At 40.3% G+C, this 26,214-nt stretch overlaps 1 protein-coding gene across 4 annotated transcripts in view; it reads left to right on the forward strand.

Moving 5' to 3' along the window:
• The first annotated feature begins 3,378 nt into the window (after nt 1–3,378).
• Nucleotides 3,379–26,214, forward strand: part of FAM168A (family with sequence similarity 168 member A) — a 178,148-nt gene continuing 155,312 nt past the window's right edge. For 2 of the 4 annotated variants that reach the window (XM_059708506.1, XM_059708509.1), the window contains exon 1: nt 3,379–3,641. The gene's annotated coding sequence lies outside the window, so the exon portion shown is untranslated. The remainder of the gene's footprint in view (nt 3,642–26,214) is intronic. The other 2 variants (XM_059708507.1, XM_059708508.1) reach the window with 2 other exon arrangements.

Raw genomic sequence — 26,214 nt, forward strand, 5'->3', positions numbered from 1 at the left:
GATGAAAATTCAATATAGAAAAATCTAGCCCAGCTGGCATGGCTTAGTGGTTGAGCATCAACCTATGAACCAGGAGGTCATGGTTTGATTCCCAGTCAGGGCATATACTCGGTTGCAGGCTTGATCCCCAGTGTGGGATGTGCAGGAGGCAGCCAATCAATGATTCTTTCTTATCATAGACCAGAGGCCCAAAGCATGAAATTCATGCAAGGGGCTCCCCCCCCCACCCCCCCCCCCCCCCCCCGCCCTCCACCGCCCCCACGCCCCCACGCCCTCACCACACGCAGACTGGGCTTTGTCTGAAGGACATCCAGTCTAATTAGCATATTACGCTTTTATTATTATAGATATTTCTCTCTTTCTTTCTCTCCCTTCCTCTCTGAAATCAATAAAAATATAAAAATAAATAAAATAAAAATCTAGAAAAGTTAGAAATTGTTTAAGTTTGATGAAATAATTGAATTGATACCCCTCCCCTGGGAAATGACCTTTAGGCCACTTCACAACCGATATCCCCTTTTGCTTAGACCACATTCCACTTGCTAAGACTGTATCCCACGTGCTAAGACCATTATCTCTCCCCTGCGGACCTCCCAGGATCCGGACCTGCGCAGAGAATTCTCCGCCCAGAAAAAGCCTGCCTAGAGTCCTTTAAAAACTTCTGACTCCTGTCTTTGGGAGCTGGTGCCATTTTGGGGCTAAGCCCATCTGGTATCCAGATGACCTAATAAATTCATAATCCCTCACCACTCTGGCCTTGTGCATTCCTCCTTGGCGACCCTAACATGTGCTTTATAGAAAATTTATCAAGGCATTAAATTGGCTTAATAGAGTTAAATTCTTTAAATACTTTAATAAATTCATTAATAATAATTCTGAGTAAAGAGTATATATGCCAAGACTTGGCAGGGATTTGGAAAGATAATTCTCAAATTAGATGAAGGGTTTGGACTATAAATGACACTTTACAATAGTCAATATACTTTCATACATATTATTTTATTGGATTCTTCTAATAATCTTATGAGGTGACAGGGTAGGCATTATTCTTTCCATTTACAGATATAAACACTGGGGTTCAGAAAAGGACTTACTAAAGGTCACCCAGCATGCTCATGGCAAAGTCTAATTCAGGATCTGATTCTCAGACTCCTAGTCCAGTAAGCTTCCGAATATTGATTCCCCTAACTCAAAAAATCCTTCACTCACAGGACAGAGCAGATGCCTTCTAATTTTCATCACCCAGCCCCCACTTTCTGCCACTTGGAGAAGTAGGGAAGAGGAGGAGGAGGAGTGAAAAGGGTTTAGAAGAGAGGATGGCCAAAGCAACTCAGAGAGGGGAAAGGACATAGTCAACACGTCCCAGAACAGTAGAATAGGATGTTTTTTTGGAGGTGGGGGTGGAATTTTAAGGCTGGGAGAATAAGATTGAAAAATGGGATACAAAGTTTTAAAAAAGACAGCGCCTGATATTATTTTGGGAAAGTGATTCCTAAGGGACAGGGGTGTAACTAGATTTAGGTGGGGTGAAGCTGATGGATGGGCTGCGGCAGGACTGTTCAACTCTGACCTAGGCAACACGGGCTTTCTCTGGTAGGCCTGCCGTTCTCCTGTGGGCTGGCTAGTGGAGCTCAAATGTTCTGGGTATTTCTTGTACAACACTGCAGAATAATGACATGAAATCTAAAATACTGTAATTGAATACCAGACTTATGCTACATCAGAGATTATCTGACACCACATTTTATATTCTAGGAGAACCGGACACGGAAAGAAAAAAAGTGTTTTAAGAGTAAGACATTTATTCAGTCTATAGAGAATGCTTTGTTTAAGTAGAGCTTTGTAGAGCCTTTACAATAACTGTTCCTCCAGCCTCACTCCCTCTCCCCACAGTGGTGGACTCCGGGCCACAGATGAGAAACCGCGGCTGTAAGAATTCAGATGTAAGGAAAAGCAGTGTGCCTAAAACATGTCCTAGGGAGGGCAGGATTTTGTCCTGAGCTTTAAGATTCAGTTGGAGATTAGGGTTCAGAAAGATCAGAAGCAGAAAAACTTTGAGAAGAGACAATGAAAATTGAGAAAATCCTCCCTGCTAATGTAATGTATTTTTTTTATGATTTTAAGTGAACACCATCACTTGTTTTAATAGTAGTGTTGAGCTCCCAGAAAAACCAGACAGGCCTCGGCCTAGAGCACCACTGAGGGCAATAGGAAACCACGAAAAGCTTTTAGGCAGCAAAGATATGGTTGTTGGGTATGGAAATTGTATTTTTGAAAATAGTCTTATAGCTTAAAAAATGGAATTGCTTTTCCACATTCAGGCAATATGAAAATTAAAATTACTTAAAATCTGACACTCTTTCCTCGAAGATAATCACTGGTATTTTTGGGGAACCTCTTTCTTGAAATCTTTCTACGATTATAGAATATTGTCTCAAACTTCCTATCAGTTGGAACATGCTGTTGTGTAACCCATTTCCCCCCTTGAGAATAAAATGTGAATGGCTCCTCATGCCAACACATAGATTTTAAATGGCTGCTGCTTAGCACTGCATTGTTTGTATATACCGTTCAAGCAGCCCCCGTGGATGAACATGTGCGTTTCCCCGCCATCATCGACAATCTTCTGTAACAACCTCTTGCGTTCCTTGTTTTTCCAAATTGTCCGATGGCCTTTTGGAGGTAAATTTTAAAAAGTAATAGCGCTGGGTCCAGAATCCTGTCCTTTTCACATTTGGACTCGAGTTTCGCCCTTGGGTTGACAGGGAGGCCGGGAGGAAGCGGCTGCCTGGGTTTTGTGAGACAGTGGCCGCGGGGACGGCGAGAGCGCAGTCTCCCCGGTGACCTCATCCACTCAGGCCTGTCCTCCGCCGGCCGGCGCATTCCTTTCCTTTTTCCTCTCCTTCCCTTCCTTTTCTTAACATGGAGGCAGGACTGGGAACTGCGTTTGCCAGCATCTCGCAGGGACCGGAGAAGGAAGGCTGGAGGCTGTGGCGCATGCTGGAAGATGTAGTCCAGCGGGCAAGGCGGCGGCGTGTGTGCGCGCGAGAGCGTTTGTGTGTGTGCGCGCGCCTAAATAAGTTGGAGATACTGAGAACATCGCCACCCGGGGACGGGGCCGCGGGGCGCCCCAACTACTCTCGCCTGCGGTCTCTGAGTCTACAAAAGCCGCCGCCGATGCTTTATCCCATTGTCCCAGGCCCCGGAGGGCGCGGCCCCTCGGCCCGGGGCGCGGGGAGCGAGGCGGCCGGCGCAGGCCGCGCGCGGGCCGGCGCGAGGCATGCCGGGAGTTGTGGTCCCCGCTCTCGCCGCCGCTGTGGGACGTGTGGCGGCGCTGCGCCGGCTCCTCCTTCCCCGCCCTTCTCATAGGTCCCCCGCGCCCCCCCCTCCGCTCGCCTCCTCCTCCCTCGCCCGCAGCGGAGCGTCCCCTCCCCCACCCGTCGGGCTTCTCGGCAGCTACTGCAGAGGCTTCAGAGCCGAGTCGCGGAGGAGGAGGAGGCTCCCGGTCCCTGCGCGCCATCCGCCACCTTACTGGACACAGGCGAGGGAGCGAGTGCGTCGCCTCCGTAGCCTCCGGAGAAGACAAGGGCATCGTTGCCTCAGCCCCCGCCGCCGCCGTTTTCGCCTGCAGCGGCTCGCCGGTGAGGAGACCCCCCCTTCCCGGTCCGCTCGCCGGGAGCCTGGGCCGGCGGTGCTGGGGAGAATGGGAGCGGGGGCTGCGGAGCGCGGGCTGGGGGAAGGGGCTGAGGTCGCGATGGAACGGCGGGCCGGCGGGGAGACTTGTCCGGGCGCGGGCTGGGGCCGGGGGTGGGGTGAGGGTGGGACCCACGCAGGTTTTTTTTGTGTGTTTTTTGGGGGGCGGGGGGGGGCGACAGGGGAAGAGGACTTTGAGTGGGGAATAGCTGGACCCGGAACCCCGGAGCGTGGGGCTGGGGTGGAATCTGGGGAGGTTTGGGGCGAGCTGGATGATGAGACCGGAGCGGGGTGGCTTTTCGTGGGGGAGGGGCCCGGAGGAGGAGGGGGGTGGATTTGGGATCCGAGCAATTGACAGTTTGGGATCCGAGCTGGAGCGCGGGGTGAGGGGCCCTTGCCAGAGCGTGGGATGGCAGGGTGGGCGAGGACCCTCGCGGGGTGTTCGTGCGGGCGGGCGGAATCCGGGGTGGACCCCGGGCAGGTTGAGAGGGGCGGTGGGGGCCGGGGGTGGGGGGCTTGGCACGGATTGAGACCTGGGTTTGAAGTCGGCGTTTGCCATCTAGGGGTGATGGAATTTGTGGAGACTTAATGAATGGCGTGGTTTCGGAGAGCAGAGGAGGCAGAATTTGGGGTTTTCCTGGGGAATGTTTATGGAGGTTGCAGCAGGAGCTGGTGGGGATAGGACTTTCAGGGAGGGGAGTGTGCGGGTGAGCTGGCAGGAGGGGGGTCCGTTAGAAATGGGCGGGCCGGGATTGACATTGGGCGGGGGCACCGCGGGCTGGGGTTTAGGGTGAGCTTAGATTAGAGCCACCGGAAGGGGCATTGGTGGGGGCTCTTCGGGTGCAGGGTCGAGGCAGAGGGCACCGCAGACGCTGCTGAGCCGGATGGACTCCCTGAAAGAACAGGGGCAGGTGGTGAGCGAGGTGGGGGATGGTCCCTTGAAGAGCGCGTCCCTTGGTCAAGGTGGCCAAGGGATGGTCTGGGATGAGCTGTTGGGACAGGAGAGGGGGCTGTGAGGGTGCGGTGGCGGAGGGGTTCCTTAGGGAGCGGAGGCACGGCGTTGGCGTGGATGGGGCAGAGCGGAGGGAGAGGGGCAGTGAACGGTGCTGGAAAGGGGTGGGTGGGATGAAAAGGCAGGATTCGGATGTCCTCCCAGCGACAGAAGAGGGTTAAGGGTTGGACTTACATGGACAGCTTTGGAGGCTGTGGTTTGGAGAGAGACAGTCTTCAGAGGGGACTTTGTCGGGGAGAGAGAAGGCACAGTAAAGATTCTCTTTCCTGGAAGATGTCCTAAGCTGTTAAATCTTTTTATTTTTATTTTTTCATTTATGTTGGTATCATATTTGGAAGTAAATCGGCCTAAAGGGTGAAGTTGAGAGGGGCTTTGGTTAGGGTAGAATTAAGAAGGCGAGTGTGTGTCCTATTACAGGCATACACCTTGGAGATGGTGCAGTTCGGATCCAGACCTCAGTGATAAACGAGAATTGCTATCAAGCGAGTTGCGGTCTTATTGCTGGTGGAAGGTCTTGCCTTAAATTTGTAAAAACTGCAACACCTGTGAATGGCAATGAAGCAAAGTGCAGTAAAATGAGGTATATCTGTGTTCATATAACAAGAAGGTTAGGAGAAAAAACCCAATCCCAAATAAAAGGTGGAGAAGATAAAGATGAATGTGACAGATATCTTTCTATAAGACGTCTCTGCTGTCTCCTCTCCGCCCTCCCCCATGGTACATTAAAAATTAGTCCTGGATTTTGGAATTAAGTAGATTTGATGGGCTTGAGGTAGCATTCTTTGCTTGAGAACTGGTGAATGAGATTGAAAAATATGAGGCTGAATTTATTTCCCAGTCAGGGAGCGTGCATGTATGCAGAAAGAGCTTAGGCCTTTTTTCTTCTTAAAATTGATTGCTTGAAGACTCCATTTATTGGTGTCCTGGTTTGCAAGGCAATTAGGCCCATCATTGTATTGCAGGCTAATAATCCTGAGATGAATCTTGGCACCACTGCTTTATGTAAACAGATAGGACAGAAAATATGGAAATGTCATAAATATTCATTGGTAAGATGGTTTGGTATTAATGGAGTTTTTCATTTGATTCTCTTCTGACATTACTTGATAAGATTATAATAATTGGACTATATTTCTATAGATTGAATTTCTTCTGAAGGAATTCAGGTGGTAAGAATTCTATCAGATATGGATAAATCATGTAGAATTTTATTTTATTTTTTAGGGGATGGCTTTGATGTAGACACATTACAATAACTACAGAAACAATATCTCCAATTTTATTTAATGCTTAATAGTATGTTTATTTTCATGGCAGAATGGTGATGCTGGGAAGTAGAGAGGGATGTGCATGGAAGAAATATCTTTAGGGAAACAGTTTTCTGGACTTAATTGCATCAACTATGATATGTTTAAAGAAGTGGCTGTTGATTTTAGAGCTCAAACTGAGAAAAAAATGGGGAGAGATGTAAAAAGACTAAAATTGGCACCAACGAATCAAAATCATTCTTTTTTGTTTAAGCCTCAGAGTTCGGCTCACAAGCGAATCATTTTCCTTGCCTTTCATAGTTGAGCATATTAAAATACCCAATATTTAGAATGCTTTTCTTTCTTTTTTTTTTTGTAGTTCCATAATGGGTAGAATGATGGAAGGTTAGATTTAATCCTTAGAATGAAAGTGTTTTTGTTTTATTTTTGTTTTTTAATGAGGAAGCTTTATTACAATAAAAATCAGGTTTGAGCAATTACCTGTTCATTTGATGAGAGTGTAATTGAATTAATGCAATCTTTTCTCCATATAAGTTCACTTTGGGATACTGACATTGTTTTTGTGGATCTGTGAGCTTGATATAGAGGTGGGATATTTATAAAGCCCTAGCTTTTGAAAGCTCCAAATGAAAAGTAATCACCTGGGAGAAATATCTTGGTGGATTACCATCCCCTTCCCCCAACTGTGGTCACCTGTGCTATAGAAATGTATGTAAAGTGTTTTAGTATCTTTACCTCATTTTGTTAATCTTCACCTGAGAATATTCTCCCCCCCCCCCCCCCCATTGCTTTTCAGAGAGAGTGGATGGGAAGTAGGAGGGGAGAGAGGGAGAGAGAGAAAGAGAGAGACACATGGACTGGTTGCCTCCCGCACAAGACCCTTGGGTGCACAGACCAATGCTCTTACTACTGAACCACACCGGCCAGGGCTCTTTACCTCATTTGGTTCTTCCAGTATTCTGGTGTGAAGGGGAGAGCAGAAGGAGGTATTAATAGACAGGTACTTTGGTAAAATGAGTAGCCTGTAAATTTAGGGGTCAAGAGTCCTGGGTTCAAATCCCCATTCTAGAATTTGATAGCTGAGTGATTTCAGTAGTCATTAAAAAACTTTCATACTTAGTGGTAAAGGTTATACAACATTGTGAATATACTTACTTCTACTGAATTGTACACTCAAATATGGTTAAAATGGTTTTTAAAAAAACTTTCATACTTCATAAAGCTGTCAAGGGGAACAAATCAGTTCATGTCCTGAAATAACTTTATGTCCTGAAAACACTGTGTATATATGAAATATTTGCTCAGTATTTATTTACTTATTGCCTGCTTAGTGCCAGGGGAAATGAAAATGAACAAAAAACAGCTTTCAGTGTAGTGGGAGAGACAGACGATTTAAATATAGTGGGAGAAGTGAGGCAAAACTAATGTGGTCGTGAAGAGTGTGGATTCTGAGGTCTATCCACCATTTATTAGTTGTATGACCTTGGGCACAATGGTCTCATCTGTAAAGTAGGCATGAGAGACCTAATCTTATGAAGTTTTTTTTTTTTTTTGATTATTGAACAGAATAATCTATGGAAAGCATTTAACACAGTATGTTATATAGTATACATTAAAAAATATTAGTAATTGCCATTATTAGATAGGAAGACTAGAATGTGAATAGCCTTGTATGTCCTCACATTGAGTTCTTAGTATTATGTTCTATTTATTAAGGAAGTATTACTTGGTATTATCATTTCATTCAGAGTTCACCTACATATTTGCATGTTTGTACTGTAGTCTAGGAACTTGAAACAGTAAAGTGCTAAACATATGATAGCTGTTAGCTTCTTCATGTATAAAATAAGGAGAAAAAACTCCTCTGAGAAGTTAAATGGACTTGCTTAAGGTTATAGTCAGCAAGTGGAAGAGTCTGGGTTACATTCCCCAAATTCTGATTCTTTAGCCCTGTTTAGTTTTCTTTTTTAAATTGTGAAACAAGCCATATGTATAAAAGTGTATATAACATACATTTTCAACTTAACGAATGATAAATTGAAGGCCTGTTTTTGTTACCAGCTTAACAAAAGGGAGATTCCTAGTACCTTTAAAGCCTCTTGCAATTCCCTGCCTGATGGAGTCTCCCTCTCTCTTCTCCCTCAGAAGTAACTAGTTTCCTGAATTTTGTGTAAACTATTCCCTGCTTTTCTTTATAGTTTTACCAAACAAATACATGTCATAAAAAATATATTTTTTACCTTAGCATTTTTATGTAAATAGAATTATACTGTAAGTATTCTTTTGTGACTTGCTTTATTCTTATTATTAACTTATTTTTAACTTTAAAAGAACTTTATTTCTTCCATTATTAACATATGCTCATGGTAGAAATTAGAAATTACAAAAAAGTAAAAGGGAACAAAATCATTGTCTGTAATCCCATTACCCAGCAACAATTCTTAATCTAGATGGCAAGAGGAAGCCAGTTTGCATTTATGGATGATTAGGTTATCCAGGTATGGATCAGTCATACTTGGAAATAGGAATCGGAGTGAGTAGTAGCAGCCTTTGTGAGCTGTGAAAGAGCAGGAGTTCTCATTGGTAGGAGTTCTTTATTTGCTAGAGACTAATTCTTTGTTATACCATTTTAGTTTCACATCATGTTTTCATAAGTCTTTTGGTCAAAATTTTTGTGCATCTTTTTGCAGAAAAATAGTCTGGTACATTGATTATTGCCTGATTGTGCAGGAGGGTCTGTTATCTGCTGTACAGAGTACCATGAATAGGATACATAGTATACATATCAGTTACACATATCAGAAGCTTGGCAACCTAAACACCAAGAATTTCTTTTGTCTAAGACAGTGGTTCTCAATGTTCCTAATGTTGTGGTGACCCCAACCATAAAATTATTTTCGTGGCTACTTCATAACTGTAATTTTGCTACTGTTATGAATCGTAATGTAAATATCTGATATGCAGGATGTATTTTCATTGTTACAAATTGAACATAATTAAAGCATAGTGATTAATCACAAAAACAATATGTAATTATATATTCAATATATGTTTTCCGATGGTCTTACGCGACCCCTGTGAAAGGGTCATTGGACTCCCAAAGGGGTCGCGACCCAAAGGTTGAGAACCGCTGGTCTAAGAGATTTGAAATCCAAATTCATTATCTGTTGGAGCTTCAGTTTACTTATCTGTAAAATCAGGCTCAGATGAGATAAATGTGAAAATACATCTTAAACTGTAAAGGACTATATAAATGGTAGTTGGGGTTTCCCCCCTCCTACTTTACAAAACAAATGAGGAGGGCACCCCACACAAAGGTAAGAAGCCTGACATAATTGGTTTATTGCCTTTCTAAAGGGTTTTGCCAGTGGAGGAGGTAGTACATGGTCAGTTCACAGTTTCTCCCTTGAAACTTGAAGATTGTTGGATATAGTGGGATGGAGAAGGTGCTAAAGGACTTTCTCCTAAGGAATTTATGGGACCTGTTTCCACATTAATTGTATTGACTAGCTCAAAATGAAGCTATTGAAGTGGAGAATGCAGTATTTAAACAAATATAGTCATTTCCTTGTTAGTTTTTTTTTTTTTTACCTGTACCTTATTACAGAGACAGAGTAAAGTGAGACAAAATATTTGTGCATATGTAGAAGGAAGATAATACTCCATTTTTGGGTTGTTGTGTGGATTAAAGAGACAAGAACAAAGAACCTGGAACATTGGCGCATACATTGTTTGTACTTAATATGGTAGTTACAATTATTATTTTTATTTTACTTATGAATTGTTTAGAGCTAATTTTTCCTTCAGGATATTTTTTTGTTAGTATTTTCCTGGGATACATCTCCCCTCGCTCATTTTACATTTTGTATTATAATTTTATTTTAATATTACTATAAGTAAAGCAAAACAAAGAACATAAACCCATAACTGCAGTGCAGTCCAAGGCTAAGGAGCTAGTAGTCTTAGACGTGACAGATATGTCTAAGACATCTATTCAACAAATATCTATTGAGTGATTATTAGATAATAGGGAGTGCTGGGAGTATGGGATACAAAAATTAAAATTCCCTGCTCTTAAGGAGCTTATAGTTTATAGTCAATCTAGTGGGGAGACAGACATGTCACATAATTGTAGGATAGTGTGATATATGCTGCAGTGGGAGTGTGGACAAGAGGCATGGGAAGAACGGAGATTGGCATGGCCTGATCTGCTTGGGGGATCAGGAAAGAGAGTTGCTTGAAAGAGTTAATGCTTGAGTTGAGATCTGAAGGGTATGTGGATATGCTAGGGAAGGAGAGGTTAAGAATGATTCAGGTTGTCGACAACAGTCTTCCTTGATTGTTCCCTTCCAGTGTTTTTGTTGGCCTTGGTTTGTACCTGTTTTTAAAGGCCTTCTAGCATGTACACCTACTATAAAAACCAAATAAGCAAATATCTAAATATGCTGTGCTGTCATGCTTTTATTCTTTCCATATGTTGTGCCTTGCACCCGGAGAGCCTGATCCCTGCTGAATTCCTTAATCTTTACTTTGTCTATTAGATGAAATGTATTAATGAACATATCTCATGCTTTTTGCCCTTTTCAGTTTGTTGTTTAGCAGGAAGAGATTTTCGAAGCAGAAATTTAAGAAGAGATCTTTATTAATTCTGCTTTCTCAGTTAATGTTGATATTTCTTCGCTCATTGGACTTTTTAAGATTCTTTCCTTCAGTAGTCTTGCCCACTCTATTTGCTTTTTCTTCTAGCTATATACTGATGACTCTCAAATTTCTGTCTCCAGCTCAGAGCTATCTCCTGAAGTCCAGACTTGCATATTTCACTAGCTACTGGCCTCCATATGCATCTATTTCAGTGATTCTCAAATTCAGTAGGTGCAAAAGAGAACTCATTTTCCCCATCTACTTATTCTGACGTCTCCTATTTTGTACCCCCTCCCACACAGAGAGCAAGAACCACATCTTCTGTGGATTTGTCCTAACTTAAAGGTACTACCATTCATCCAGTCACTCAGGGTGTGACTCTGTACCATTAGTCCTCTCTTCGCCCTCCTTTCTTGGAGTCAAAAATAAATCCATGCAAATATTTCTGCAATTCATCCCCCCTCTCCTATTATTACCAAGTTAGTTCAGACTCTAACCTCACCGGGACATGTATACTAGCCTCCTAACTGGTTTCTGTATCACCCATATAGTAAACCCATAGTCCACATAGCAGCCAGAACATCTCTACCCAACCATGTATAAATGTCTGTGTCATTCCCCTCCTTAAATTCCTTCATTGGCTTTGAAATCTTAAGTTCCTTGCCATGACATATTAGGTCTTCTGTGGCCTGTCTCTATGTACTCCTTCTGCCTGATCTCCCATTACTGGTAATACTACACAGCATGTAGTTTCTACAGATATCTTGCAGTTTCACACCTTTGCTCATGCTGTTTTTCCTTTTATTCATCCTTCTGGGTTGAGTGCATCTCTTCTAAGAAACCTTTCAGAATTTTTAAGGTTGTCATAAGTGTCCCCATTTTGTTCACAGTGAGCGTCCAGTGCATGTCTGTGTTATAGTACTTACCCTGTATTAGAAAAATTAACTGTTTACTCCTTCACTTTATTTTATTTTTATTTTTTTAAAAATATATTTTATTGATTTTTCACAGAGAGGAAGGGAAGGGGATAGAGAGTTAGAAACATCGATGAGAGAGAAACATCAATCAGCTGCCTCTTGCACACCCCCGACTGGGGATGTGCCCGCAACCAAGGTACATGCCCTTGGCCGGAATTGAACCCGGGACCCTTTACTCCTTCACTTTAAGTTTCTTGGGAGTAGGGACAGTGTCCTAGTCACCTTTATAGTCCTAACTTCTCCTGGAGGGTGCTTTGTGAATGATTAGCTTTTGAACTGAACTTCGTAAGGATAGATGACAAAATAGTAGAATGGTATTCTAATAAGGAGTAAGGTGATATGTGTTTTTCTAGATATAGATTTTTATTTAATTTAGAATGGAATTTAGAATTTAATTGGATTGATAAAGGCTTTGATAATGATGATGTATAACACAAGGTTCAAAAGTAGAAGACAGCAAGATGGTATGCTCAGGGTTTGGCAAATGCTTTCTGTGAAAAAACATTTTAGGCTTTGCAGGCCACATACAGTCTCTGTTATTTATTAATTTTCTCTTCATTTTTTCTCTCTTCATCTCCCCCCCTTTTCCTCCTCATGTTTTATTTTTAGTTCATAGGCCATTCAAAAACAGGCCATGAGTATGCCATAGCTTGACAGTCTCTGGTATGTTATCAGAAATCAAACTTGAAATTGTAGAATATTGATAAGCAAAGAGACTAAAACAAGTTTATATTTCTTGTTTTATTTATTATAAAATTTAGTTCCTCTGGCAGTTAGGCATATCTTTAGTATTGAGAACAATTGCACAGAATCTTGTTTGTCAAACTGCTCTGTTTATGTAAAAGTTTAACATTTTTAAAAAAGGGGCTATTTGGCCTGGCCAGTGTTGCTTAGTGGTTGAAAACACACCTATGAACCAGGAGGTCATGTTTTGATTCCCGGTGAGGGCACATGCTTGGGTTGGATTTCAGGCTCGATCCCCAGTGCGGGGCATGGAGGAGGCAGCTGATTGATGATTCTTTCTCATCATTGATGTTTCTATCTCTCCCTTTCTCTCCTTTACTCTCCCTTCCTCTCTGAAATTCAAAAAAAAAATTTTTTTTAAAAAGGGCCTTTGATCTCTGTATGAAGGTGCTTAGTTTATAAAGCTGCAACACAACTTTCCCTCCTCCCTCCATTTAGGCAGGTATCTGGGTCCTTTCAGAATATGCCTGCTTTTCTGATGATATAGACTGCACCTTTTATTACATACAGACATGTTGAAGGAATACTGGGATGATATGTTTTTCACAGTAAACATCAATCCCTGGTTGAATTGATGTTATGATCTTGATTTGCCTTCTGATCATGTCCTTCAATCTTGACAGTTTCTGCTGATGCTCATATTTTCTAGCTTCTTTTATTGTTTTCTTGATGTGTTCTTTTATTTTGAGTTGATAGCAGAAATCCTTATCTGTATATATATAGTTACACTATACTTCTGCAAATAAAATCGTACCATTTTATTTGATCTACAGAGTACAAGTTTGTCATGTTGCATTATTTTCATTTTAAGGATGAAGTAATCAAGACTCAAGAGGATAATTTGTCTAAGGACTTAGGATTAATAGAGGATGAGGATGGAAAGACAAAGAGGCATAATATTTGAATGATGGGATATATGCGGGTTGCTTTTACTCTCTTTTATAATTTGATTCTCACGTTTAGAATATAGGGCATTGTGCCCATTTTACAGAAGAAGAAACTGAAGCAACTGATGCCTATAGGTAATGAGTAGTTTGCATTTGGCTACATAGCTAGTAATAGAAGAGAAACTTGTATTAGAAACCTGATCTGCCTTGTTTCAAAGCTCTTGTTCTTTTTACTATACTATATATAAAGCTCCCTGGTTTTAAACTCTTGTCTATGAGTAATACCTTGGCTATACATCAGAATCACCTGCAGATTTGTTTTAAGAAAAATGACATGTTCTAGTTCTAACAGAACTGTGCTAGCAGAACTTCTGAAGGTGAGCATAAGACAAGTGTATGTATGGATTTATGTTTATTTTATTTTTTTAAAATATATTATTGATTTCAGAGAGGAAAGGAGAGGGAGAGATAGAAACATCAATGATGAGAGAGAATCACTGATTGGCTGCCTCCTGCACGCCCCCAACTGGGTTTCGAGCCCGCAACCAGGGCATGTGCCCCTGATAGGAATCGAATCCGGGACACTTCAGTCCGCTGGCCAGCACTCTATCCACTGAGCCAAACTAGCCAGGGTGGGTTTATGTTTATATAGAAAATATAGACCTGGCCTCAGTTGATTAAACATCATCCCATATACTGAGAGGTCGCTGATATAATTGATTATTCCTGGTCAGGGCATATGCCTGTGTTTGCGGGCATGATCCCTAGTAGGGGGTGTGTAGGAGGCAGCTGATCATGTATATTTCTCATTGATTTTTCTATCTCTCTATCCCTCTCCCTTCCTCTCTCTCTAAAAATTAATAAAAATGTTAGCATATGTTTATGAAAATAACTATATGTATCCCAGGCCAAAAAAAATTAGAATAACATTTTACATATTTCTTTTCTCTTTTAAAATATGTTTCAGCCCTGGCTGGTTTGGCTCAGTGGATAGAGCATCAGCCTGTGGACTGAAGGGTCTGGGTTCGATTCTGGTCAAGGGCACATGCCTGGGTTGCAGGCTTGATCCCCAGTGGGTGTGCAGGAGGCAGCGGATCAATGATTCTCTCTCATCATTGATATTTCTGTCTCTCTCTCTCTCTTCCTCTCTGAAATCAATAAAAAATATATATTTAAAAAAATGTTTCATTGATTTTAGAGAAAGGGGAAGGGAGAGGGAGAGAAACATCCATGACAAAGAAACATTGACCAGCTGCTTCCTGTGGATTGAGGCTGCAACCTGGGCAGGAATCAAACCGGTGCATAGGTCGATGCTCAACCATTGAGACACACTGGCCAGGCAATGTTTTTATAAATATCATTATTGTCTGACTGGATACATATCTGTTTTTACATCCCATATGTTGCAGTTTGTGGTTTTGCTTGTAGCATATAAAGAAAATGCAGTCCCACATATATATGTGGCTAGAAAAGAATGTTTTATTACTTTTTAAAATAGTTGTGGATTTTCTTTTTAGGTACTATTCCAAAACTTGACAACTGGAAGTTTCTTAAAGGCCCATTGCCTTGTGGAATCTGAAACCATATCAATGAGTGTTCCATATTCTGTTACATTAAAATCCTTTAGTGTTTTTTTACTTGGAATGGATCTTCTACCCCTGCATGATATTGCAACATCATGCATTGGTCATTTGGTAAATATTGATTCACTGAATTATGCAGATCTACTGTATGTTGACATATTCTATTATACAGTGTCAAAAATCACTTTTGTTAATATCACCACCAATCCCATCAGATAAGTCTTTTAAAATTTTTGCTTGAAAGCTCAGATTTTATCATTGGAACAAATACTGACAGTTGTTTTCCTTGAAGTGACAGTCTCACATTGTTCATTTTTGAAAAAATGTCTGCCAGACATCTATGTCTGAATAATCATAGTCATTCTTTCAAGTAAAAATGGTGTTTCATGAAAAGAGCAGCTAGTTCAGCTTGCAACTCAATTGCACAAGTGCTTTTAGTGCTTTTCCTAGAGACAACTCTTGTAGTTTGGTACGCAGGAGAAGTACTTTATGTGTACTTCCTGTTTCACAGAATATTCAAAAGATGTATAATTGAGGATTGAAATTTAATAATATTAAGCATTTTAAACTATATTATTTAAAAATAGTAATTTTCAATTCCAGTTGACATTCAATATTTTATTAGTTTCAGCTATATAGCATAGTGATTAGACATTTATATAACTTACAAAAAGATCTCCCTGGTAAGTCTAGTATTCCATTGGCACCATACATAGTTATTACAGTATTATTGACTATATTCCCTGTGCTGTACTTAACACCCCCATGACTATTTTGTAGCTGTCAATTTGTGCTTCTTAATCTCTTCACCTTTTTCATCCAGCCCCTCACTCCCTTTCCCACCTGGCAGCCATCAGTTTATTCTTTGTGTGTATGAGTTTGTTGCTCTTTCATTTGTTCATTTATTTTGTTTTTTTTTTTAGATTCCACATATAAGTGAAAATGTATGGTGTTTGTCTTTCTCTCTTATTTCACGTAGCATAATACCCTGTAGGTCCATCTATGCTATTGCAAATGGTAAATTTTGACTCTTTTACGGCTGAGTAATTTTTTGTATAAATGTACCACATCTTCTTTATCCATTTTTCTAGTGATGGACACTTAGGTTGCTTCCATATCTTGGCTATTGTTAATAATGCTGCAGTGAACATAGGGATACATATGTCTTTTTGAATTAGTGTTTTGGGTTTCTTTAGATAAATACCCAGAAGTGGAATCCTGGGTCCTTCTTTATCTCTTGTTACAACTTTTGTTTTAAAGTCAATTTTGTCTGAAAATAGTACTATTACTACCCCAGCTTTTTTTCTTCTTCATTTTCATAAAATATCTTTTTCCATCCCATTACTTTCAGTCTGTGTGTCTTTAAATCTGAAGTGGATCTCTTCTAGGCAGCATATGTGTGGGTCTTGTTTTCTTGTCCATTTAGTCAACCCATATCTTTTGATTGGAGCATTTAATCTACTTACATTTAAAGTGATTATTGATAGATATATAGTGATTGCTATTTTATCAGTTATATTTTTGATCCTTATTTTCTTTTTTAAAATATAATTTTATTGATTTTAGAGAGGAGAGAGAGAGAGAGAGAGAGAGAGAGAGAGAGAGAGAGAAAGAGAAAGAGACATCAATTGGTTGCCTCCCTGATGCACCCCAACGAGGGACTGGACTCACAATTGGGCATGTGCCCTGTCCAGGAATTGAACCAGTGACCTTTTGGTGCATGGGACAACACTTAACCAACTGAGCCACACTGGCCAGAGCTGCTGCTTCTTAAAGAAGTCTCTAGCATTTCTTGTGATTCTGGTTTGGTGATAATGAACTCCTTTCACTTTTTTTTTTGTCTCCATGAAGAACATTCTTTAGTGAAACTGAAACTAGCTCTTTTTCTTGGTGGGTCTATGAAGAATGCAGTTTGGTGTCTCTGCCTTGATTCAATACAAGATTATATATATATATATATATATATATATATATATATATATATATATATATATATATATATATATATATATATTGATTTTTAGAGAGAAAGAGAGAAACTTTGATTTGCTATTTCACTTATTTATGCATTCATTGGTTGATTCTTGTATGTTCCCTGACTGGGGATTGAACCTCATCCTTGGCATACTGGTATGACACTCTAAGCAACTGAACTACCCAGCCAGGGCCAAGCTGATATATTTTTATTTATTAATATAATTATAACATTTCTTGGTATACTGGTTTGGTGGTGATAAACTCCTTTAGGTTTTTTTTTGTTTGTTTGTTTTTTGTTTTTTTTTGGTCTCGGTGAAGAACATTCTTTAGTGAAACTGAAACTAGCTTTTTTTCTTTTTAATGTGTCTGTGAAGAATACAGTTTGGTTTGGTATCACTGTTTGATTCAATACAAGATGGTATGTTTTTATTTATTAGTATGATTATGTTTTAAGACTTTGTTTATTTCTTATGGGGGAAAAGGTGATTTTATTACACTGTTTTGAAAGCCAGCATGAATTCAGTTGATTTTTCCTTGGCTAGTAGAATCAAAACACTTTAGAGTTGAGCAGTTTTACAACTTTGTCATGATTTTAGGAAATCATTGGGCTTGGTGCTTATTCTTCACTACCTTGTAGTGAAGGAAAGGCATGAAGTGGACTTTAAGGAACTGTGTATAGCTGTATGTAAAAGTGGTTCTCTTGGTATATTATTGGGTCTTCCTGTCCTTAACCTGGAGTGTCTATTTACTGTAGGCAAAAAATTCAGATGAAACCACAGCCAAGTAATCTTGGGTAATGACTTTGATTTTTCACTGTGATTGGGTAGAGGAGATTGGAGGAGGTAGGTTAGACAAGTCAGTACTGAGCATTATTTTACCTTTCAACCAGCATCCTTTTTTCTCCCCCCCCCCCCCCCCCCCCCCGCCCTTGACAATCCCCTGTCAGCCAGCATCCTTAGACAGCCTGGAACCTTAGTTCTGGAGGTAGGAGAATTAACATTCATTGTGTGCCTACATTGTGGTAGGCCCTTTATGTATGCTGTCTTATTTAAAATATATTTTTATTGCTTTCATAGGGAAGGGAGGGAGAGAGTTAGAAACATCAGTGATGAGAGAGAATTATTGATTGGCTGCCTCCTGCACGCCCCCCAATGGAGATCTAGTTGGCAACCCGGGCATGTGCCCTGACTGGGAATCGAACTGTAACCACCTGGTTTATATGTCGGTGCTCAACCATTGAGCCACACCAGCCAGGCATGTGCTGTCTTATTTAAATTATTTTGTAAGGTGGTCATAATTATTAAATTTATTTGTGAGAACATTTAGGCTCAGAGATCTGGAGCCTGCTCGGGCTTATCTCCAAAGTTTTCTGCCTCAAAAGCCTGTGAGTGTTCTTTCCTACGTGCTGTGCTATTTTCCAAGGACATGGTCTCACTGATTATTTGTGTACCTGGAACATGCGGCTCAGTACATTTTTGTTGAATAATTGAGTCAGTGCTAAATGAGTGAACCAGTTTTTACAGAGTAGGATGTAACGTAACTCCTTTGGACTGCTGTGTAGAGTGGTGCTACAAAGTTACATACTAGGGTCTAGTCACCATCTATTGCTATGGGGAAAGGATCAGTCTTCTTAATGATAAACTCTATAAAACTATTTAAATATTTTGGATATTTAGGGATTGAAAATACCAAATGGGATGTGTTTTCCTTAGAGTATTAATGATCTTTTCAGAAATAGTTAATATATCTGTTTTGCCATGTTTTCCCCTCACTAGCAGTGAGACCTTGGGCAAGTTACTTCACTTTTCTGTGTCTCTTTTTTTAAAAAAAAATCTTTAAAAAGGGAAGGGCAGTAAAGCAGTACATACTAGGTAATTCTTAGGTAGTTGTGAGGAATGAATAAGTCATATAAAGAATTTTTCATAGCGCCTGGCATATATAATTAATAAATGGTAGCTGTTATTCATATTATCCTTCTTGAATGAAGTATGGGATTTAATGTGACTTTGAGCATGAAAAGAAAAAACAATGTTTTGGCTTTTAACTCATTTTTCTTAGAGAAATAAAATACTGAATGTTTTTGTATTTTGGGATTTGTATTCTGATTATAGTTTACTTGGTCTTCCTGGCAATGAAGCTCTAATTTTGGCTGTTTGCCCAGATTTCTTGGTGAACCAATGAAGGTATGGTATGGGCCTTTGACTCTCCAACTTTTTAAACTTGGTTGTCTAGATGAAACAGGTTGGATTCCTCTGGCCAGTTCATGGAGGTTGATAGTTTTTTTTAATTAAAAATGTCAGTGAATCTGAGAAACGCCTCTTCCTAAATCTTTTCTAACTATGCTAGTCATTGCTGAGAAGATCCAATATTTCTCCATAGTACCTTGCCCCAGAATCAAAGGAGAAATGTGCTTTAAAATTTTTCTACATTTATTTTTATTGGTGGTAATATTATCTATATTTTTGAGATTTATGGTTTTGATAGTACATTTTGATTAGGCTGTGGAGTTATGGAGGGGAAAACCACCTTTCCATTCTAAAAGAGCATATCTGAAAGCCTGCTTGCCCTTCATCCAAGGGTCATTGTAGGTATACTCTCTCTTAGATAGAAGTTAGCATGTAACTCTTGAATACTTAAAATCTTTTTTTTTTTAAATATATATTTTATTGATTTATTACAGAGAGGAAAGGAGAGAGACAGAGAGTTAGAAACATCGATGAGAGAGAAACATCGATCAGCTGCCTCCTGCACACCTCCCACTGGGGATGTGCCCGCAACCAAGGCACATGCCCCTGACCGGAATCAAACCCGGGATCCCTCAGTCCAAAGGCCGATGCTCTATCCACTGAGCCAAACCGGCCCCGGCTACTTAAAATCTTTGAGATGATGTCTAGATTCCCTAGTATGGTAAGTAAGGCAATTTAGTATCCTCTCCTTAATTCCCTCTCCACTGCCATTCATTGTTGTCTATCCTCCCAGATTTCACATTTTGCCTAGTCCTAATGAAGTGTACATACCTTGTACTATATTTGTAGTTTTCCAGCAGTACCATTCCTCTTGTTTCAGTGTCTTTGTACATCAGAGGTGGGAATGTCTGGCCCTTAGGCATATAAGGCCCACGAAATCATTTGGTCAGGCCCTGCCAAAGCATTAGGGGTGAGTTAATTAAATGTTTGACCAAATAATAGTAGGCTAATTTTTAAGTTGATATCTGCCTTTTAAAAGTTGCAAGGATTTTACACATATGAAAGAACTTCATAAAAATGCTATGTAAGTTTTATATTCTGGGTTTTTGTTTTCAATTTTTCATTAATAATAATATTTTGACAGATTAGAGCATCAGGTTCCCCCCAACCCCAAACTAGAAGTAAGAGAAAAAGTTTGGGTATATTAGGGTATGGTGTCATTTGTGACGTGCTAACATCATGAATTAGGGTGAAGAGTTAAGTCCGGAGTTCACAATACTTTAGTTCTGTGCTATAATGAGAGATATAATGCTTAAGATGTTTAAGGAGTGGCCTTTGAAAAAACATTGAATGTGGTGCTGAGTGGTTTGGATGAACACCTGAACTAGAAGGAGCTTCTTGTCAGAGGACTTATGTCTGTGCCACCATTGATGTTTATTTAACATTTCAGAATTGTGTTTTCCCCATCAGTAAAACAGAGAAAAATAATAATTATTTTGCAGATTAAGAATAAGGGGTAAATTGGGTGAAGTGCACACAACTAGCTTTAATCAGTTAAAAGTTTAATATTTAGAGTATTTAAAAAATCTTTTTTTAATGTTATAGACTACTTTAGAGATGCTTGCTTTCAAAAATAGAGGGGGCATTCTCATTTTTACTCTACTAACACTGAGTAAAATAACACTGAGTATTTTACTTACTCCTTCAAATTTATTCCTCCAAATAATTTTGCAAGGTGAGTTTAAATCCCAGCTCTTGCACTTACTGGCTGTGTGATCTTCAGAGTTACTTAATTTTTTTAAAAATAAGTCTTTATTGTTCAGATTATTACAGTTGTTCCTCTTTTTTCTCCCCATAGCTCCCCTTCCCCCCGGTTCCCACCCCACCCCATGCCCTTACCTCCCCCATTGTCCTCGCCCATAGGTGTTTGATTTTTGTCCAGTCTCTTCCCAAACTCCTCCACACCCCTTTCCCCCCGAGAATTGTCAGTCCACTCCCTTTCTATGCCCCTGATTCTATTATATTCACCAGTTTATTCTGTTCATCATATTTTTTATTCACTCAATTTTTAGATTCACTTGTTAATAGATATGTATTTGTTGTCACTTTGTTGTTCATAATTTTTATCTTTACCTTTTTCTTCTTCCTCTTCTTAAAGAATATTCTTCAGCATTTCATATAATACTGGTTTGGTGGTGATGAACTCCTTTAGCTTGTTCTTATCTGAAGCTTTTTATCTGACCTTCAATTCTAAATGATAGTTTTGCTGGGTAGAGTAATCTTGGTTGTAGGTTCTTGCTATTCATCACTTTGAATATTTCTTGCCACTCCCTTCTGGCCTGCATAGTTTCTGTTGAGAAATTAGCTGACAGTAGTATGGGTACTCCCTTGTAGTTAACTATTTTTCTCTTGCTGCTTTTAAGATTTTCTCTTTGTCTTTTGCCCTTGGCATTTTAATTATGATGTGTCTTGGTGTGGTCCTCTCTGGATTCCTTTTGTTTGGGGTTCTCTGTGTTTCCTGGACTTGTAAGTCTATTTCTTTCACCAGGTGGGGGAAGTTTTCTGTCATTATTTCTTCAAATAGGTTTTCAATATCTTGCTCTCTCTCTTCTTCTGGCACCCCCATAATTCGGTGTTGGTACGCTTGAAGTTGTCCCAGAGGCTCTTTACACTATCTTCATATTTTTGGATTCTTTTTGCTTTTCTGGTTGGGTGTTTTTTGCTTCTTTGTATTTCAAATCTTTGACTTGATTCTTGGGATCCTCTAGCCTGCTGTTGGATCTCTGTATATTATTCTTTATTTCAGTCAGTGTATGCTTAATTTCTGATTGGTCCTTTTTCATATCCTTGAGGATCTCACTAAATTTCTCAGAGGTTTCTAGAAGATTCTTAAGTAACATTATAAGTGTGGTTTTGACCTCTATATCCTGTAGTTTGCTTTCTTCCATTTCTGTCATTTGTGACCTGTTTCTTTGTCTCTGCATTTTTTATGCTTCCCTGTGTTGATAGAGTGGCTTTGTGTGCTAGGTGTTCTATAGGGCACAGTGGCTCAGTCTCCCCAGTCACCTGAGGTGGACACTCTTGGTGCACCCCTTTGTGGGCTGTGTGCACAATCTTGTTGTAGTTAAGCCTTGGTTGCTGTTGGTATCACTGGGAGGAATTGACCTCCAGACCAATTGGCTGTGAGGACTAGTTGTGTCTACAATAGGAGAACTGCTGTGCTGGAGACACCCTTATGGAGCCGGACTTGCTTCAGTGGAGCTTTGATGCTCACTAAGTCTGCCCCCTGAGTGTGTCTCCTATGGATCTGAAGAGTTGTAATCTGGTGTGGTCTCACTTTGACCACTGGGTACACTGGCTCTTGGATCTCCAAGGTGGTACAAAGTCAGCCACTGCCTGAGGCTACCCAGCAGGAGCTACAGAGAGATCTGCAGATTCCTCCTCTTTGTTTGAGGTTTGGAGGTGCCCAGATGAGGTGCAGCTGTGAAGCAATGCAGGCAGCTGACAAGCCTTAGGCCTTCTTTTGGAAGCTCTGGGGTTCTTTGACCCAGGTGCAGTTTGTTAGGTTAGGTTGCCAAAGGCTAGGGCCATTCATATGCAAACGCCTCTGCCCACAGCTTGGGTGGGGTTGTAAATTGGGTGGGGCGTGTCTCTGGGAATCATGGGGTGGTGCAAACAGCAATGGTTGCCCATTAGCCCTGCCCCGGATAGGTCCCTGGGTCTCTGTGTCCCTCAACCCCATGGAGGAACAATGAATGCTGCGACCACTTCTGAGAGAAAGCCGCCCTCGTGTTCCGGCCTGATGCCAAACAGTCCAGACCCAAGGTCCCCAGAGTCTCGCCCCATACCGGAATTCAGAGCAGTCGGGAGTTTGTATCTCCCTCCCAACTGAAAAAGACCAAAGCGTACCCATTTGCTGGCCCATTTCCGTGCACGCCTCCGTACCTTCGCTCTTCCGCACCTCTGCACCTCCTACCAGTCTAGATGTGCTTTTCTCTTTCCTTCTAGCTGTAGAACTTCCACTCAGCCAGCCTTCCCGTGGTTCTGGATGATATCCGGTTTTTCGCTTAGTTGTAGTTTTATGTGGTTGTGCGAGACAGCAAGTTCAGGTGTTTACCTATGCTGCCATCTTGGTTCTCCTTTGTTACTTAATTTTTCTATAACTTATTTTCATCTATGAGATGGGGATATAGTGGTATTTACAGTATATAGTTGTTGGGAAGTTTGGCATATAGTTTGGCACATAGTATGATTTCAGTAAATGGTAGCATTGTTATTATCACTTTCATTTTATAAATGAGGAACTAGATACAAATTTAGCAACCTGACTAGATTCACTTTAAAGAACCAAGGATAGCCGAAACCGGTTTGGCTCAGTGGATAGAGTGTCGGCCTGCGGACTGAAAGGTCCCAGGTTTGATTCTGGTCAAGGGCATGTACCTGGGTTGCGGGCATCCCAAGTAGGAGATGTGCAGGAGGCAGCTGATCGATATTTCTCTCTCATCGATGTTTCTAACTATCTCTCTCCCTTCCTCTCTGTAAAAAATCAATAAAATATATTAAAAAAAAAAAGAACCAAGGATAGGATTCAATCTAAGTTTGTGTAATGCTAAAGCCTTTATTCTATCCTAGTGATTTTCAGTTTTACTCATCTCATGACACACATAAACTACTTACTAATATTCTGTGGCACATCAAAAAATATATTTTTTGCTGATCTGACAATAAAAGGTATAATTTTGATTCATTCACACTGGATGGCTATTGTGTTGGCTGCTGTCATTTTTTATTTGACAATCTAAGGGAAAAGAGGGCAGTGCCCCTGACTAAATAGTCGGGTATTTCATGCTTTAAAACATTCTTGTGGCACACTGGTTAAAAATCGCTGCTCTGTTCTTTTATAAACTACTTTTTTGTAATTAACATTTCATTTGTGTGGAAATGTATTCTGAAGTGCTGCAGAGTGTTTGGAAATAATTTGTTACTCTTAGGTATTTAAAACTTGCAGTGATGTTAACTAATAATTTACATAAATTCAGAACTAAATTGGTTTGAGAAAGAACTCTTTGGCCTGGCTTCTCTGTGATCAGACACAATTGAAGAACAGATATTCTGGGGTCCTGGTTAGTGGTTTATAAAAATAACAATGTGTTTTGTCCCCTCCTAAACAGCTTTATTGAGGTAAAATTGGTAAACAATAAATGATTCAAATTTAATGTCAGTTTGCTAATTTTTTTTGCACATTATACACCTGTGAAACCATCATCAGAATTCAGATAGTGAATATATACATCAGCTCCCAAAAGTTTTCTGATACCCCTGTGTAATACTTTGTTCCTGCTCTCCCTGATTTCCCATCCAAGAAACCATTGGTCTGTTTTCTATAATTATAGTTTAAACAATGCTTTTGAAGTCAGACCCATCAGGATTCAGATCCCCACTCTGCTGCTGTGTTAGTTCAGCGATTTTGGAGAAGTCATTTCAGCTCTCAGCCTATTTTACTAATCTGTAAAATAGGCATTCTTTTACCTTCCCAAAGGACCATGAGGTAGATAGAAACAATGTATAGAAAAAGCTTATAAGGGTGCCTAACACAAAACAGGCCTCCAATCCCTATAAATCAGTATTGCCAGTCCAGATTTTGGTTGGTGTTCCAGAAGTCAGAGCTCCAAAATGCTTTTTATCACCTAGACTTCATGTCCCCTCCCAGAGAATGAGCTTTTAGTGTTCCTGAAACAGAAAAGGTTAGGTTTAGGTAGCTTGAGGCACTAAAAGGCTTTCTGGTACTCCTTTCCTACTCCAAACCCAGTGTTCCACATGCTATTAATTATGAACAGATGTTTCTTCATAACTAAGCAAAGAATGCCAGAGCAAATTTTTAAATTCTTCATGCTTATGTTTAAGTCTGGCCTTGTGATTAAGCTGCATGAGCAATGGGGTTGTAAGACAGTATTCTCGCTTTTAGTTTCCATGCTACTTTGGGCAAATAATAAAATCGGAGCCTCAGTTTTCTCACATATAAAGTCAGGGAGTTCAGACCACATAATTTGTTGAGAGGATTAAAGGAGAATTTTAAAGATTAATTATATGATGAAGTCATAGTTCATCTGCATCATCCTATGATTGCCTTGTAGCATTAAAACTTGGCAAAAGGTTCAGGTAGCATTTACATTTGATATCTTAGAGGTTTTTGTTTGTTTGTTTTTTTAAAGTACATTTTATTAGATTCTACTAATAGGTAGCACAAAAAAGCAAAAACCAAACGTTAGAAGTAATTAGAATTTGAACTCAGAAAAACTTTAATTCAAATCTTAATTTAGTAGTTGTGTGACCTTGGACAAATTATTTAATTTCTTTGAGCCTTAAATTCTCACTTGTCAGTAAGGGATATCTAGTCTGCCTCAGAGGGTTGTTGTGAGGATTAGAAATAATGTGTGTGGCACTAACTGGTTTGGCTCAGTGAATAGAGTGTGTGGCACTAACTGGTTTGGCTCTGGGACCCACAGACTGAAGGGTCCCAGATTTGATTCTGGTCAGGGTGCATGTGGAAGGCAACCAATTGATGTGTCTCTCTCTCTCATCCATGTTTCTCTCTTTTTGTCTCCCCCTCCCTTCCTTCTCTCTAAAACTTAATGGAAAAATATCATTGGGTGAGGGTTAACAAAAAAAGAAAAAAAAAGAAATAATGTGTGTACAGCCCGGCTGGTGTAGCTCAGTGGTTGAGCATAGACCTGTGAATCGGGGGGTCACAGTTTGATTCCTGGTCATGGCACGCCTGGGTTTCAGGCTCAATCCAGGTAGGGGGTGTGCAGGAGGCACCTGACCAATGATTCTCTCTCAGCATTCATGTTTCTATCTCTCTCTTCCTCTTTGAAATCAGTAAACATATTTAAAAAAAGGAAGAATGTGTGTACAATAGTTGTTATATAGCAAATACCCAGTGATGCTATCTTCCTTCCTTCTATTTCCAAACTTGGCAGATTTGTGGAGTTCAGTGAGCTATCACTGAAGGGATTACTCTTACCTTCCCCATTCCATAATGCAGTTTGGTCCAGGATAGTTGTTAGTGTCTCAGATTTCCCATTTAGTCTGAAAATGCAGTTCAAGGTTTATGATGCTAACGGTTACTATAAAGGGATTTTTTTTCTACTGGGAGGAGCTAATGCTATGGTTTTGTACTTTTTCATTAGTTCTCATTGGTATAGCTGGAGGTACTTTGGATTGTGGGAGCCAGGGAGTCTCTTTT

The sequence above is a fragment of the Myotis daubentonii genome, chromosome 9, assembly GCF_963259705.1.
Source record: "Myotis daubentonii chromosome 9, mMyoDau2.1, whole genome shotgun sequence".
NCBI lineage: Eukaryota > Metazoa > Chordata > Mammalia > Chiroptera > Vespertilionidae > Myotis > Myotis daubentonii.